Raw genomic sequence first — 18,637 nt, 5'->3', positions numbered from 1 at the left:
GAGAACAAAGGCTGCTGAGAGCCTATGAAGCCACACCCACTTGCAACCTGAGCTCGGTGCTCAGGTTAACTCTTTCATGTCCACAAGTGAAAGTCAGTAACTGTATATTGCAACAGAAAATCCTACAAACACCCCTCCCTATTCCCACCAGTAAAAATACAAGGATAGGATAATACATTAAAATATTAGACCTTTGCAACCCTTTAGTGACTCCCAAATACAGCCACCAGACTCTGCTTAGGGGTAGGGCCGGCCCTGCATCACCCAGGTGGAGAGAGCTGTGAAAACAGCACCTTTCCAAGCCTGCAAAATCAACTTAATATAACCTTGAGCATGAATTAGCATGTCCTTCTTACCAAGCACCACCTGAGAGCTGTTAATTGGCAACACTCGGTGCTTGCATTGCAGGGAGATTGCATTTTCCAAACGTTCAGTCTGCAATATTCTGTCACTTGGGAAAATGTGATGATTTGCCCAGCTAGTCATGCTACTGCAGTGCTGATTGTTCATTCTGTGCTTGTTCAAATGAAGGAGAACAGCAAGTCTAGTTCCTCTCCCATCCCTGCATGTGTCAATATTCATTCCACTGCTCAGCACTTCAAAGGTATGGGAAGCCTGAACCTATCTGCATCTGGCTAATAATTCCAGGATCCATTGTATTTTCAGGGCTGTTCAGCTAGTCAGTAATGCTGTGTTCCTCATTCTTAGGAATGAAATACTTCTCTGAATTTATAGCTTTCATTGTGTGTGCCTGGTACGGGATTTACCTGCAGGGGTCAATTCAGCAACAGCTGGCAAATGTCTCTGGAGCACTCGTATGCCACAGTATATGCATCTGATTCGGCGTGTAGCCGGCAAATCTTACCTTTGCTGACTTCAGAACAGCAGGGTAGTTGGCAGGTGAGAGCTGTAACAAAAATAAGACCTGTCTTAATTTACCTATGATGGACTTGATTCTTGAGCTCTAAAGGAACCACAAGCATCACAATCATATGTCCCCCAGACCCACATTAAAATGTTGTTTCATGAAATATTAACTTTGCCATGGATTGCTTGCACCGCTGAAGTTAAAGCTGATTGAGGGGGCTATTAGGATTAGAAAAACCACCGTTCTGTGTAAGGAAGCCTCACAGAACACAACAGTATTTACTTCTGAGAAAAGGCATACAGGATTGCACTTGCAACCTAATCATTCAGCACAGAGCTTACTCATCTATTTAATATTACCCAAAAAATAGAGAATATGCATGGATCGTGAAAAATCTGGAACCACAGGGAGCCCCTTGGCTCCATCACTGCTTGTTTTCCAGTCGGTGAAGACTTGGATATTCTAGCGAGCTTTCGCAATGTCTGTTTTCTGAATATCTTTTCTGAAATTGGTTCTGTGTTGTAGTATGCTGTTTTATTCTTGATACTTTTATGCCGTGGATTTAGGAGTACTGTGCCTGTCTATATTTTGGAAAGATTGCACAGCTTAGCAAATAAGCCTGCAAAACACACTAGCTTGCCCCCGCCCCACAAAAGTAGAATGCTGGAAGCTGACCTTTCTTACCTCCAGACGACCTGTCTTTCATCCCAATTTGCTTGCACAAAATTTTCACTGAGGTTAAAGGATGCTCATTCTTTACTGAGCATTTGCTCTGATCTGTTTGCAGGGAGGCAAACATGCATCTTTATTTATTGAGAAGTGGTCATACACCTTCCTGTCAATTGTTTATCCCACATTTATAGTCCCTTCCCTCCTCACTTTCCTAACTGTGATCCACTTCAGTTGCACTAACCAACATTTCCAGCCTGCAATCATATCCCTCCCACAAAATACGGACAGTCTGGAGGTAATCAGAGAAGGAACTGAAAGCTCAAATCCTCCTCCAGCAGCAGCAGCAGCAACCTGCTTACTGCCCTTCTGTGCTTGGCCTGGAAGAAGAGGCTTCCTTCTCCTAGCTGTCCCCTTGGTTTTCATACTGGCTGCTGAGGAGGGGTGGAGTGCCCACTTGCCCTCTTACCAGCAGGCAATTTCCTGTTTCCTGTGCCTACCAGGCAAGTACTTAATTGCAAGGTGGGGAATAGAGATGGGGAAGAAAGTTGATTCAGTTTGCATTTAAAGGTGGGCATAATTAACTCATGCTTTCTGAAATAATAATAATAATAATAATAATAATAATAATAATAATTTATTATTTATACCCCGCCCATCTGGCCAGGTCTCCCCCGCCACTCTGGGTGGCTTCCAACATACATCAAAATACATTAAAATATCACAGACTAAAAACTTCCCTAAACAGGGCTGCCTTTAGGTATTTTCTAAATGTCAGGTAGTTGTTTATCTCTCTGACCTCTGATGGGAGGGTGTTCCACAGGGAGGGTGCACTACCGAGAAGGCCCTCTGCCTGGTTCCCTGTAGCTTTGCTCCTCGCAGTGAGGGAACCGCCAGAAGGCCCTCGGTGCTGGATCTCAGTGTCTGGGCTGAACGATGGGGGTGGAGTCGCTCCTTCAGGTATACAGGACCAAGGCCGTTTAGGGCTTTAAAGGTCAGCACCAACACTTTGAATTGTGCTTGGAAACGTACTGGGAGCCAATGTAGATCTGTCAGGACCAGTGTTATGTGGTCCCGGTGGCCGCTCCCAGTCACCAGTCTGGCTGCCACATTTTGGATTAATTGCAGAAATGATATGTGAACCAAGACATAGACATCCTTTGAAATCCACACTTCTCTTAATTTTGCAGTGCAGGTCTCCTCCCCCAATCTACATGTTGCAACCCCAACATGAAAGCTTCTTGAAACGGATTCCACACAGCGGCCGCTCCAGGGGCAGCTGCAAGCTTTGCCACATAAGCTGCTTGCACCATGTGGTTTTTTCCCCCATTCCCTCCTCAGACATGCCACCTAGTCTTTCTGATTCAGTGAAATTGTGCCTGTAATAAAAAAAGATGACATGACAGTATGCCATTAGGAGCGTTTGAAGTGGATTGTCATTACAGCGTATCTGAAGTGCCCTGGATAATTTACAATATTATAGGTGTATTAAACCAAAAATATAGGGTGTCTTCTGTGAAGTGTATGAAAACTCCAATTTGTATTAAGCATTTGATGGCATCTCGGGCCGAAACACCTGGTGTACGGTGCTTCAGAGACAATGTAATCACAGGGGAGATGCCACATCTCAATGGGTCTTTATTTTGCCTCATCGCCGCAATCTCAACTCTATTTCTCCATCACATTCAGCATCAAGCTATCATAATAAATGTCTCTTGGACTCGACAGAACCTTTTCATCTTGCAAGAGGCGAGTCAAATTGTTTCTGTGAGCCGTCTGCCATCTTCTAGTGAAAACCAATGTGTGAGCTACTTAACAGCAAACAACCACCATACATCAGTCCTCCTAACACACAGCAACAGAGGAGCAAGGATTCAAAATGGGTGACTGCCCCAGGCCAGTCAATGTCTCCAACTGACTTGGTGGCCCAAGCTTCTCTTGGGATAAGGAATCTATGCCCAGAGAATACAGAGGAGAGAATATGTGAGGACAATCTAGTAAAGCAGCTTGAATTTCTGCACAGCACTGGGACACCCTTCCAAAGCAGCCTTGTGCAGTTAGGGATGGGGGAGAAACTGACCTGATTTGCACTTCTCGAAGCAATATGTGAACCAAAACACAATGGTTCTTTGAAACTCGCACTCCCCTGAATTTTGCAGTGCTGTTCTTCAACCAGCCACTGTGTGCAAAAATGCATGTGTTAGGGCAAAGCATGCATAAAAACTACAGAAAAACTAGATGCATTGTACTGGGGGAAATTGCTTTCGAAAATGTGCATATTAATCAAAACTGCATGCAGAAGGTGTATATTAGGAGGATTTCACACTCAAATCCTGACTAATTCCCACAAGAATTTTTTTTAAAATCACAAATTGCTGTGGAAATGTGGAAAACTGAATTTATGTTTGGAAAACTGAGAAACTGAAAGAAACCTGCATCGATTAATCAACTTCCCAAGCACAGCTAGGATAGACTTTTCATTACTCCACTGAAATGTACAGAGCAGCCACCTCTGGTTGTCCCATCTCTGAAATGGCTTAATTTTAAATAGCTCATTTTTCTGTACTCGTCCCCCTGGCTGCCCACTCAAGTTCTAATGCTGAGATGGCACCAAGATCAATCATATTCTCAGAGAAGATACACGCACACAGTCAATTATGCTACAGATTGCTGTGCTCACATAGTATGCGATGCAGCTAATTTTTCTTATTATTATTCTCCTCACCCACACCCAATAGAAGCCCTGAGCTACTTAAGGGGCAAACCATTGTGTACTTTTAGAATGCCAACATCACAAAGCATTTTAAATGTCCCATACATTATCACATGCTGTGAAATGCCCCAGCAAATGTCTCACTATTTTTCTGCAGAATCTTTCTATAAAGTCTCCATCGTTTCTCATTGCAAACCTCCTGTATCTCAATATTAGTATGCATTATATCCCTCTTACTTTTAACAATTTTCATAATCTCACAGTCACCCTCTCACCATTGCAACATAGCCTTATGCTACTCCATCCCCTGGTCTTTCCTGCAATCGACTGAGAGACGCATTGACATTTGTAGCAGCTTCAGGCAACTACCCTCCTCCCAGCATTAGCTTAAACAAATTCTGGCCTCTTTTTACAAAGGTCACCACCTGATCAGTTCTATTTTAGCAGCCTCAGGAGGGAGTGTTATCGCCTGGATGTCTTTTTTAAAAAAAAGCCCCAAAGACTGGGCTCACTGCTAGACAATGGACAATTTACAATCAGCAGTGAAATGAACTGATTCACAAATAAGCATTGGCTCATCTTTTTGGGAAAGATGACAAGCCTACACTTTAGGCCCCATTGGCTCTCTTATAGGCTTATAACAGGTTGTGCTTGCTTGCTAACAGATGTCCTGGGGCTGTGAATATCCCTTAGTGACTGTATTTGAGAAATCCAATGGCAAGAGCACTACAAACACATTTGAGGGTATCCCCTCCTCCCCATATGTAACTATAAGTAGAGGAAACATGCTATCTATTACCTATCTATCCCAAAGTTAGCCTCTTTGCATTCTGTATCCAGTGGGCTCCAGTCATAACTTTCATTTTTCTGGAGAAACTGCTAAGTAGCACACCTGTTCTCAAAAGACTGATACAGTCACTGCCAATTAATGAACTAATCATGGGATGCATAGGATGTTGCTATTTGCAAACCGTCTGTCTGTATCATCCTGCCTAACGTTATGGAGAATTTACAAACATGACGTCCAGTTATGTGAATATATGTATTCTGTTGAATGCACAATGACTTTTCTCTGAGCAGACATATACTACTAGATTGTGCTGTGAGCTGCTTAAATTATGTTTAGCCAATTTTACCAAAGGGGGATATATTGTGCCCAGCAATTTGAAAAACTCGTTAAAATCCGAGTTGGCATTTTTGTTCAAATCAACTGCATTTATAATGCAATTTAAGCAGTTCTGTCTTCAGGCAAACATATTTTTATACTGTATATTTTATGGCTACAAGTTTGCATTAGTTCAAGCCTGAAAGGCAAGTTACATCCCAGCCAGAAATTCTCTTCCTTGTTTTTGCAACACCCTGGCCGCACTCCAAGATAACCTCAGGCATGCACACTTAGGTCCACCCCAATCAATATCTGGGATTGCAGCTCTTTCTAGTATACCATAGTTTTTGCTCCATAGGACACACCTGACCATAGGACGCACCTAGTTTTCAGAGGTGAATTTTTTTTAATTATTTTTTTTTTTGCTTTCTTGAATTGTCCTAGGCAAATTCTGGCTCTGGCTTTTGCACGGGGCTCTGGCTCTGGTCGGGCTCTGGCTTTACATGGGCTCTGGCGCTGGTCGGGCTCTGGCTTTGCACAGGCTCTGGCTCTGGTTGGGCTCTGGCTTTTGCACGGGGCTCTGGCTCTGGTCGGGCTCTTGCTTTTGTGCAGGGCTCTGGCTTTTGCAGGGGGCTCTGGCTTTGCACGGGGCTCTGGCTCTGGTAGGGCTCTGGCTCTCACATTCGCTCCATAGGACACACAGACTTTTCCCCTTCCTTTTTGGGAGAGAAAAAGTGTGTCTTATTGAGTGAAAAATACGGTACTTTCTTTGTTGCAATCCAGAGCTGCCCATTATAGATAATGAATATCCAAAGAAACTCCTCAGATCGGCTATGGCATCTCCCAAACTGGAAAGAAATGAGGTATGAACTAAATTGCATGCTTAAAATTAATTTTTTAAATAGCAGCTGATGTAATCTCCAGGCATATTAAAATATTTACAGTGGAACCTCGGTTTATGACAGGGGTCCCCAGACTTACCGCGCAGTGGGCCGGTGCCTGCCGCGCCAACCGCGCGGCGGGCCGGAGGGCAGGGGAGTGCGCGCGCAGCGGGCCGGAGGGCGGGGGAGTGCGCGCCCGTGCGCATGCGCACACGCACACGGGCGGGGAAAAAATCGCCGAAAATCGCTTGTGCGCATGCGTATGGGCCTCCCCCGACCCGGAAGTGCATCGGAAATGACCTCTTCTGGGTCGGGAGAGGCCCATACGCATGCACAAAAAGGATTTTCGGCGATTTTTTGCCGATTTTTCTGATCGTCGCCGCGCCGCGCGCCGTAAGAGCGGGCGGCGGCAGTCGTCGCGGGCCGGATTGGGAGGCCGATTGGGCCGCATCCGGCCCGGGGGCCGTAGTTTGGGAACCCCTGGTTTATGAACACCTCGGTTTATGAATTTTCGGTTTATGAACACCGCGGACCCATCTGGAACAGATTAATTCATTTTCCATTACTTTCAATGGGAAAGTTTGCTTCAGTTTATGAACGCTTCAGTTTATGAACAGACTTCCAGAACCAATTACACCCATGCTTCAGTTTATGAACGCTTCAGTTTAAGTACTCCACGGACCCGTCTGGAACGGATTAATCCACTTTCCATTACTTTCAATGGGAAAGTTTGTTTCAGTTTATGAACGCTTACTCCGCGGACCGTCTGCAACGGATTAATTCACTTTCCATTACTTTCAATGGGAAAGTTCGCTTCAGTTTATGAACGCTTCAGTTTATGAACAGACTTCCGGAACCAATTGTGTTCATAAACCGAGGTACCACTGTAGTACAATTGGCCATCGTTTTTATGCCCTCAGTGCTTTCTGCAGTACAAGATACACAAAACAACCAGAGTCAATCAGATGTCACACCTGCTCCACATCATGAGAACACGTGCCAAAAATTCTGGTCTGACAGATATGACTTGGAATCTTTGACCATTAAAAAAAATTAATTCCGCTTTCTTTTTCTCCCCTCTGATAGGCTGAGCTGCTTTCATATCTCCCCTTATCAATGCATCAAAAGTTAGGAAGCTTTTCCCACCTGCAACGGCAGCTGGTAACATATTGACTTGGTAGGGTAGGGCTGCAATTTCTACCCTTCCTGTTTTCATCGCAAATAGGACTTGTACAGCACTTACTTAGGAAACATGTGCAGGATGCCTTTGTGTCCTCTTTTTTTATAAAAAAAAATAAATCAGTCATTTTCTGCACATCCGTGGACAGGAAAAGAGCTTCCATGTAGGATGGCCCAAGTATGATTTCGGAAAAGATTAAAGCCATACCACATGATGTAAGTATTCCTGCAAGTAGAGGACTGTCCTCTTTAAAGTAGGGCACATGGTTTCTTTATACCGGTTCAGTTTCAGCAACAACATTCCAATAATTTTCTATGTCGTTATCAACTATTGGGTGCAGGCTTCGATGCAGGTTTAGTTGGACTCCCGATCGTCATTCCTGCATTGCAGCGGTTTGGATTAGATGGCCCTTGGGGTCCCTTTCCAATTCTACAGTTCTCTGATTCTATGATTGTACAGCTTGTCTAGTTACATGTGGCTTCTCATGGGTTATCAAGTGGTCGTCAGTGCAATCAGATGCAGATAATTGTGTGGCTGAATCAACAGACCACATCCCTGACACGTTCCCTAAATGTTTCCCTAGCGCATTCTGGATGTTTAGCTGAATCATCATCAGAAAGCTGGAAACGGCTGTGGATCATAGCTAGAGTGGGCAGAAACCAGTCTTTCCTTCTCCCTGCTCCCTCCCCCCCCCCCCGCCCCTTTTGATTTTGGTTTGGCACAGAAAGGGGGCTTGCTGTGCGCAGCTCTGTGTAATCACAGGGATCTCTATATGCTAGTCTGCTTATTCTTTGCCTGCCTTGGTGCAGAGAAATGTACCACCTCTCAAGTCACACCCAGAATCTTCTGCTATGGTTCTTAATCAGGAGGAAAGCAAGTGGAGAATGTGTGCGTTTTGGTTACTTGCCGTTCAGGGACTACGCATTGTGCACATCTGGGGGAGCATCAGAGCAAAGCTGCTATTATCTCTCTGACAGATTGAGAAGAAAGCATGAACAGAGAGTGGCAGAGGAATCTGCATTAGTGATTTGTTGGTAGCACTTCCACGGGCCTCCTGCTAAGATGCATAAAGAGAATGTTGCTAATACATTTTATTTCTGTGTGTCAGATGGAGAACTCCACTACTGACAGGCCTACAATAACATTATTATTATTATTATTATTATTATTATTATTATTATTATTAGAGTTACAGGAATCTAATCTTTGGTTTAATAACAGATTTCAGAATCTAATGCATCAGCAACTCTTGGAGGAGAATCGAAGGGATCCCAAATTGATCAGACTTGGTTTTCAAGGATTTACAAAATGAGTGCTAAATATTATTGTTAGTTTTCTTTTCTCGTTGACCCTTCTTTCCACTGGATACTGGCATATTTTAGCTGTGAAGGAACTGGTGATCCTTTATGTTTTTTTTAAAAAATGGCATCTTATAGCAAACACCAAGAGACAGGTGCTAGCAATATCAGTTGCTCAGCAAATATGATAAAGAACTGGAGCAAGCAAGCAATTATATGATAAAATGGGATCAAAATATTGGGGGAAAACAGGCCTTTAGATATTTGGGGTGATGCTCACAAGTTTTCCTTCAATACAGGAATAAAGGGGAATTGGTTTAAGATGACAAGCAAGTGGTCTTCAGCCCAGATACAAAAAAATAATAAATGAATAAAAATTATCCAAATATATGCTGGAAGTGCCAAAAAGAATAAGGAAATTTCCTTCACATGTGGTGGCATTGTGACAAGACAAAGAAGTATTTGGAGTGGGAACAGGGCTGACCCAGAATGTCCTGCCACTTCAGGCAGGCAAAACTGAAAATGCTGCCCCCTTTGCCATCTCCTTATCCTCCATGTGTGCCCGCCGCCTCCTCTATCACTGAGCACTGCAGTGGCAGAGGTGGCTGTGGTGGCATGCATGTGCAGAGGAGGAGGCAAGTGGCAGTGGTGGCAAAGGGTATGGCTGGGTGAGGAGGAGGTGGGTGTGGGCAGCCATAGAGGTGACCACCCCACCTTGCCTCCTGGGCAGGCCAGCCCTGGATAGGGAAGTAAATGTTGAATTAAGATCTTAGGATATATCTTAAGGGTTATATGATGATGACGACGACGACGGAGACAGAAAACAAGAAATGATAAAATGAAAGGTAGCCCTCAAGGACTTGTTACCACAGGAATGGACACATTTTAGACATGCTACTTTGTTTTGCACTAGAAACCTGGAGTCTATCTGGAGCAAGGTGCAAAATAGTATCTCAGGAAGGTAGGGATAAAACTACTTAAGAAGGCATGCATGCTTAGCTCAGGAATTTATTTTCCATACCAGAACTGGAGCTCACACACAAATCTGCTCTTGTTCCTGTGCCCCCCGCCCTCTTTCAAGCTTCCATGGGTAGCTTCAAGATGAGTGGTTTATTGAACATTCATTGTGATTTGTTTGAAGGGAGATCAGATGGCACCGGATATTTTATTAGCGTTCATTCTGAATTGTTTGTGGGGAGGTTAGATGATGTTGCGTCGAAGCAAGGGGAAATATAAATATAGCTGAGAAATATGCTTTAACAAGTTTGACTGGAAATCCCAACAAGAGCAGTGCAGAAATGTATTTTCTTTGGCTTTGGTTTGATTTCATATTCCTGGAGAAAAACAACCGCAAACCAGCAATAAAAAGATTTATAGTTTCTCCTATCTTTTGCATACTTAAAAACAAACAAACAAAGGAAACAACCCCTTATTTTCAATGCGTGCTGTTGCCATCTAGTGTTAAGTATATGCAATTTGCTTAAAGTTTTGTTTTCTGTATGTTGCAACAATGACCACTATTTGGTGATACAGTGGTACCTCTGGTTAAGAACTTAATTCATTCCGGATGTCCATTCTTAACCTGAAACTGTTCTTAACCTGAAGCACCACTTTAGGTAATGGGGCCTCCTGCTGCTGCCGCACTGCCGGAGCACGATTTCTGATCTCATCCTGAAGCAAAGTTCTTAACCTGAGGTACTATTTTTGGGTTAGTGGAGTTTGAAACCTGAAGCGTTTGTAACCTGAGGTACCACTGTACTTGCATTGCAAATTTAAAATGACTTAGCCGTTATTACCTTCCCTAATGGAAAGTGTATTTCCGTGACCTGTGCTAAAACCTCTGTCAGAACAAGCACTTATGGACTGAAGCCTTCCAATATTTCATGGATTCTCTCTAGTTTTTACAATAAGATGCAGAGCAGTTCTGTTTTGCAACGAACAATTGAGGGGGCACGAAATGACTTCAAAAACAGAAATTCTTTCAAGGCCTAGCACTGTTGACTGAAGCCTGCATACAATCTCTTTAGGGTGGAAAACCTGCCTGTTGAACACTTTGTATGCTTCTGGAAACAGTTCTTTCTTTCTGGTTTTCTGTCTTTCTTTCTTATGTCAGGAGAGGTTGTAAACCTTTGCTAGCACTCTCCATTTCTTCCATTAACTCTGCTTGCTTTTATGTACATACCGCTCCTTTTAAAGCCATTGTTTTGATGCGGTCGAATTCAGACTACGCAATCAGCAATCTGATCTCACTGTTGGCCGTGCCAACACACCATCGCTCAAGAAAGACAAGTTAGTAACAGAAAACTGCAGCTGCACAGCCACGGTCACCCACCACGGTTATCATCAAATGAGTTAAGCCGGATCACAAAAAGAGCATCATTAATGACACAGAGACATGGGTAACAGATCGTTCACCTGCTCACAATTTTCTGTACAGTGCTTAGCACATTAGATGATTTCTATATAGTATGTTTATATCGTCACAGATTTAGCTGCATTCTTCTAATGTATTAGCTGCATTCTTCTGCTAGCATAACAGAAGAGTCCAGTAATAAACCTCTTTGTTCATGCAATGACTGCAGCCAGCTCCTCGTTGGTCATTTACTTTTTCGTACCTGGCTCGTGGCCCCCCTCCCCTTATCTGTGCAGTGTGCTTTGTTTCTGCAGCATCAGTTAGAGGAGTTGAGCTGAGGTTCCTGTTGTGTGTGTCCAGAACACCGAGGCAGGATACCTGTGAGGACTCCCTGGTCCTGAATGGGGTAACTGTGTCCCTGAAGGATCAGGTGTGCAGCCTGGGAGTCATTTTGGACTCACAGCTGTCCATGGAGGCACAGGTTAATTCTGTATCCAGGGCAGCTGTTTATCAGCCCCATCTGGTACGCAAGCTGAGACCCTACCTCCCTGCAGACTGTCTCGCCAGAGTGCTGCATGCTCTAGTTATCTCTGGCTTGGACTACTGCAATGCGCTCTATGTGGGGCTACCTTTGAAGGTGACCCAGAAACTACAATTAATCCAGAATGCGGCAGCTAGACTGGTGACTGGGGGCAGCCGCCGAGACCACATAAAACCGGTCTTGAAAGACCTACATTGGCTCCCAGTACGTTTCCGAGCACAATTCAAAGTGTTGGTGCTGACCTTTAAAGCCCTAAATGGCCTCGGTCCAGTACCGGTATACCCGAAAGAGCGTCTCCACCTCCATTGTTCTACCCAGACACTGAGGTCCAGCGCCAAGGGCCTTCTGGCGGTTCCCTCGCTGCGAGAAGCCAAGTTACAGGGAACCAGGCAGAGGGCCTTCTCGATAGTGGCACCCGCCCTGTGGAACGCCCTCCCACCAGATGTCAAAGACAAAAACAACTACCAGACTTTTAGAGGACATCTGAAGGCAGCCCTGTTTAGGGAGGCTTTTAATGTTTAATAGATTATTTTATTTCATTTTTCTGCTGGAAGCCGCCCAGAGTGGCTGGGGAACCCAGCCAGATTGGCAGTGTATAAATAATAAATTTATTATTATTATTATTATTATTATTATTATTATTATTATTATTATTATTATTATTCTGAAGAGACTTGTGAGCCAGCAAGGCATGTGTGACGTCATGCAACTGGCATGTGGACAACTCCACCCCCCTTTCGAATTTGGCCCACAAGACTAGGATCTGATGAGGATCTGGCTGGTGGAGCTAAAAGGGTCCCTCACCACTACAGCACAGTGTTGTGGTTTGAGTGTTGTAGTTGTCAGTTTGCATTTCTTAGTGCAGAAAGTATTGATCTGATGTGTAGAGATCTTTCCTATTCTAATTAATTCAAGAGGGTTCTGGAAGCTTCTCTGTGTGAAAGAAACAAGCAGAAGGTTCGTGATGTTTGGGTTATTCCTTCATAGAAGCTGAGTACAGCTGGTTTAACCTGGTTCTCTTATCTCTTCTGTCAAGGTCATGCTGGCTATAAAAGTAAGGCCAGAAGGAGCCTGGGTTTCACTTTCTCTTTCTCTTTCCCTTCTGGCATGGTGTTCTGTACATTAATGCTTAGTATTAAGGTTTAGACTTATTATAAGTTACTGTATTGTAAGCTTAAGTTAAGTCTGCTGCAACTGGATTTCTTATGGACAGTGCCAAACCTGAATGTATTGGATTTGTGACCACAAGCTCTGCTGGATGAAATACAATTGCCTCTGGTCTAATTTTTGGGAATCCTACAACGTGTTTAAGTTTTCGTTCTGCTAATTATACATTTAAATCTACTCTGGATCACTATTGAGTAGAATTACATGGCAGTATTAAGACTGAGAAAAGCAAGTTTGGCTTGGTCTCTGCAGAGGGACAAGTAAGCTACAATAGATGCCAACCCTGCTTCTCCTTTCCAGAAAGCACTCCTGGTCCAGGGTTAGAATGTAAGAATAGCCTGCAGAATCAGGCTAATGTCCAGTCTAGTCTAGGATCCTGCTCTCACAGCGACCAATCAGATGCCAGTGTGAAGCACGTAAACAGGATTCAATTACAATAACATTCTCCCCTCCTGCAGTTTCCAGCACATGAAAGCTGTGTTGGCTGCCCACTTGAAAGCCTAGGGCACAACTGGTGTCCAAAGACAGGCAGTCATAGAAGGAAGTGAAAGGTCTTCCTCCCACTTCCATTAATACTCCCACTATTATGAACATCAACCGAACTTTCTTCAGCTATGTGTGCTTTACGGAACTCCTCAAAAGTGGTGGCAATTAACTTATGATTTTCCCATGTGCTTTTATTTCTTTAAGGTAGCACTTCTCAATGACAAAACGGTTGTGCCTACTTGATGATTAATCCTTTTTTTAAATAAACAAAACAAAACCCGTTGGCTGAGAAAGCAAATGAGAAGGTCCACTTCTCACTGATGCAATTTGTAAATGGGACAACACTACCTTGATCTCAGTCTCTTGTTTCTAGAGAATCCACGCTGATGGTTTTGCAAAGTGTCTTGTCAAAGGAAAAGAAGTACCATGCCAAATTCTCAATTGATGGATGAATGAATGACTGCATGTTCTACTTTTGTAATGCTTTTCATCCATCCTCCCGTCTCAGAGATTTATATCCACAAAATTGCTGCCACCTCTACTTCCCATTTCTGCCAGAAGAATTCACAACCGTCTCCAATTGTTGTACAATGTGATTCTGCGGGTTCCCCTCTCCCCCTTAACAGCATGCTTCTGAATACTGCATTAATGTAAATCACTTGGTGGAACACTTGTTTGGCTGAAATTATGCATCATTAAATACACCAAAGAAAGATCTCAGTTGATACTGTTATGTAAAAAAATGATGCCTTGTGCGGTTACAATGCAAGCTTGGTCTGGTTTCTGCTGCTTTATTGTTTGAAGTAATCTGTCATATACCTGAAAACATTTCCCCCTATTAACTACTTTGGATGAAAATGCTTTTTTGCCTTTAGTGAAAGAGGATTTCCTCATCATTGCAGCTGTAACAAACATGGCAGTTCTTGTCATCCCATTTAAAACCTTGACACAGTTGGGCTGACTTCAAGCATGTGAGATCCACTTTGTGTTTTATTAAGAACTCCAAGATCTGCTAAGTGGACACAGATGCAAAACACAGACACAACACTTGAGCCAGTCATAGGATCTTGGTTGGGGTTCAAATGTTTTATACAGCTCCTACTGATTTTGCTGGGGGGGGGAGTTGTATATTAGTTTCTTTTTCTTGTGTTCTGTAGGCTGCTCTGATAATTTTATTAAGGGTCAGGGCATGTTGCTGGTATCCATCTTTCTTGAGAGACAATGGAGTGAAGTCAAACTGCTGCTTTAGCAAGTCAAGTCATTTTATTACGGTCAGTGACCAGTATCAAGGGCTGCTTTAGCAACATCAAGTGACTTTCCATGGTGTGCAAGGCTGGGCAGTGTATGAGGTTCTAGGTTGCCCAAGCGACAATACCCCACTTATGGTTTTGTTGGTGTGGTCTAAAGGAAAGCAGAGCAATATGCTTGGCACCAGCTTGGGTGCAGGAGTTACTGGAAGGAGGCATACAAGACACCACCCAACCATCTTAGGGACTCCACTCCAGTTTTCTGTAGGCTTTACTTCATAGAATCATAGAGTTGGAAGAGATCACAAGGGCCATCCAGTCCAACCCCCTGCCAAGCAGGAAACACCATCAAAGCATTCTTGACATATGCCTGTCAAGCCTCTGCTTAAAGACCTCCAAAGAAGGAGACTCCACCACACTCATTGGCAGCAAATTCCACTGCCGAACAGCTCTTACTGTCAGGAAGTTCTTCCTAATGTTTAGGTGGAATCTTCTTTCTTGTAGTTTGAATCCATTGCTCCTTGTCCGCTTCTCTGGAGCAGCAGAAAACAACCTTTCTCCCTCCTCTATATGACATCCCTTTATATATTTGAAATATCCTTAACCTTCTCTTCTCCAGGCTAAACATACCCAGCTCCCTAAGCCGTTCCTCATAAGGCATCATTTCCAGGCCTTTGACCATTTTGGTTGCCCTCCTCTGGACACGTTCCAGCTGGTCAGTATCCTTCTTGAACTGTGGTGCCCAGAACTGGACACAGTACTCCAGGTGAGGTCTGACCAGAGCAGAATACAGTGGTACTATTACTTCCCTTGATCTAGATGCTATACTCCTATTGATGCAGCCCAGAATTGCATTGGCTTTTTTAGCTGCTGCATCACACTGCTGACTCATGTCAAGTTTGTGGTCTACCAAGACTCCTAGATCCTTTTCACATGTACTGCTCTCAAACCAGGTGTACTTCTTAGTCTTTTCTCCTCCCAAAGATATCCCACAAGGCAGCAGAGGTTTAGGATCAGAGTTTTCCTTCTCCTAGATGGACTACCTCCCAGGTTGATGAGCTCCATCTGTCCCTCACTTCTCTCTACAGCACATGCAGAATCAGAAACCTCCTTCTTGACCATTGGACCCACTATTAGTCTCACCCACTCAATCCACCAGAGCCTGTCTTTACATGCAGGGGAAGTCCATAATTTGCTGAGGGTTTGAGACCCATTGGCTACCCTCACCTGGTTTAGCCGGTCAGTCGAAGCCATTATTCCTGGGGTGTGGCTGCTGTCACATGCTGACAGCTTCTAGGAGCCACAGGTCAGAGCAGAGTGCATGGTGAGAACCAAAGGTGGGCAAACTACCCCAGAAGGAGCACAATATGTCCCCGACCAAAGGTACTAAAGGTAAAGGTAAAGGGACCCCTGACCATTAGGTCCAGTCGTGACCGACTCTGGGGTTGCGCGCTCATCTCGCATTATTGGCCGAGGGAGCCGGCGTATAGCTTCCAGGTCATGTGGCCAGCATGACAAAGCCGCTTCTGGCAAACCAGAGCAGCACATGGAAACGCCGTTTACCTTCCCGCTGTAGCGGTTCCTATTTATCTACTTGCATTTTGACGTGCTTTCGAACTGCTAGGTTGGCAGGAGCTGGGACCAAGCAACGGGAGCTCACCCCGTCACAGGGATTCGAACCGCCGACCTTCTGATCAGCAAGCCCTAGGCTCAGTGCTTTAACCACAGCGCCACCAGGGTCCCCTAACGCCTATAAAACAAGAAAGGCAAGAAACCAATCCAGTCAGGCATATAAAAACTAATGTATAATATCATGCACAATGCTTAAGCAGGTACTATTATTCCCTTTCTATAGCTGCTTCTACTACAATACGGAGGGCACCTGTTTTCCCCCAAATCCATTCTACCTTCTTCAACTCTCTGTGCCATATCCCTGACTATTCCACAAGATCCTCAAACCCACAGGAGCAGTTTTTTGGGAGGCATGGGAGCAGGGCTGCTGCAAGTAGGGTCGAGTGTCCTGCCAGTTGCTGGTGGGGATGCAAAGCTGCATTAGATGCATACAATACACATCAAACACTAAACAGGTCTGGTGCATATTTCATTGGTGTTTGAATTAATTCAAGAAAGCCATTGGTTTCTAATTTGGCATTAGCTATTCTGTCCCATTTCTGCTCATTCATATGACATTCTGTCCCATTTCTGCTCATTCATATGACATCTTTTCAAGGTGCAAATCAAAAAGTTGTGATTGTGAAGCGAAGAATAGAAAATTTCCTGTGGGGTTGTCTGTTTAATTTTTAACTTTCTGTTTAACGTTTCTGACTGAAGGTTTATTGCTTGTCATGTACACAATCAAGTACCTTGTGCCACGTACCAGCTGAAGGCCTTGAGGATGACGTATGACAAAGGTTGAGAAGCTCAAACATCAGGAAAGAGATGTCATATAAAAACAAATGCAAAGGGAACTGATGTGCCTTGCTCTGATTTATTTTGCCATTTATGGAAATGTATAAAGGCTGTAAGAACCCTTTTCTGGAGACAGTTTTCTTCAGCCTTACTCTAGGGGTGCTGTCCTGCTGCAGCAGTAAATAAAGGGGTTACCTATCTGGCTGCCTTGCTTAATATCCTTGGCCTTATGTGTTGTTTAAACTGATCCCTGGAGTGGATGTCCATTGACATGATGAATCTATCGATCAATACGTAATTGGAGCATCCTTCTAAAGCCAAAGAATTAATCTGATGGGAGAGGTTAACAGTGATAATTAATGCCTAGTGTCAGTGAATAATACATTTTATAAAGTCAGAGATTTAAATGCATGACAGAAAGAAGACATTCAAGTTCATTTATAAATCATGTTGTCCTCTGGGCAAATTTCTCTGCCAAAACAAAGGTTCTCTGGGGCAGAATGGAATGCAAGGGGATTAACAGGAAGCAAATCCTGATATCACACCTATTTGGAGGTAAGCTTCCCTGAATCTTCCAAGGAAATCATATACTTCCAAGTAAAATGAGTTTAGAATTGTGAATTAAATTATTGCCTAACAGCGTAATCCTAACCATGTGTACACAGAAGTCTTCTTGAATTCAATGGGGCTTACTCCCATGTAAGTGAATATGGTAAGGATGAGGAACCTGAGTCCCTTCAGAAGTTGTTGGAATCCAAGTACCATCAACCCCAGCCAGCACCACCAATGGTTAGGGATTAATAACTGCAGCCTTAAGCAAGGGACAGTTTGAAAGTTCCCTGGAATTCCAATCAAAGCATAGTGCCCTCTTCTCACATTGCTTCTTGTGTTTATACAGGTGGGCAGGCATTGTGATATATGATGCTGCAAAATTAGGGATATATCCCAATAAACTGCTGACCAAATACAAACTGGATCTGACTACGCTTTGCCAGGATATCGGCATTGCCAATGTTTCCACCCCCCAGAGGCCCTGTACTGCAGCATGATGGCCAATGAGGCTCATTTTCCTATTGTCACACCTCAATATGAGAAGTGCTATAGCTCCTGAATCCCTGCCTGCTATGTAGATTTTAATGAGAGGGGCTGGCGCTGTGCTGTTTTTGTTGTGACTGTATGTTTTTAATAGATTTATTTTATTTATTTATTAAATTTGTGAGTTGCCTTGTCTTGACCCAAAGTGACTTACAAATGAACAAACAAGCACACAAAAGCTCCCACATAGATACACACACACACACACACACACACACACACACACACATAGCTGGGGGTGTGTGTGCAGGGAGGCAGCTGCACCCCCTATCAAGTAAATAAATAAAAAAAAATACTTAACTAAAACTTGGTTCTGCCCCCGCCCCAACATACAATACAAATCTTTATTACGGTCATAGGCCAGCATTTAAAATCTAAAAAGTGCATTAGAAAGCTAAAAGGTATTAAAACACAAGGTGAATATAAAAGCCTATAAGAATTTAAAAGAAGCTAAAAGAATCCAAATGAAGCACCAGGAACACTGGGTGGGTGTGGAAGAGCACAAAAGGTTGATATATAAAGGTTTTGACTATCATTTACAGAGCACTCTGATATGTTCATAAAAGATAAAACTGATTTTGTGTGTGTGTGTGTGTGTGTGTAGCCTACACATATATGCATACAT

This window comes from Zootoca vivipara, chromosome 3, assembly GCF_965207765.1.
Source record: "Zootoca vivipara chromosome 3, rZooViv2.hap1.1, whole genome shotgun sequence".
Taxonomy (NCBI): Eukaryota; Metazoa; Chordata; class Lepidosauria; order Squamata; family Lacertidae; genus Zootoca; species Zootoca vivipara.
This window is presented reverse-complemented; position numbering follows the sequence as displayed.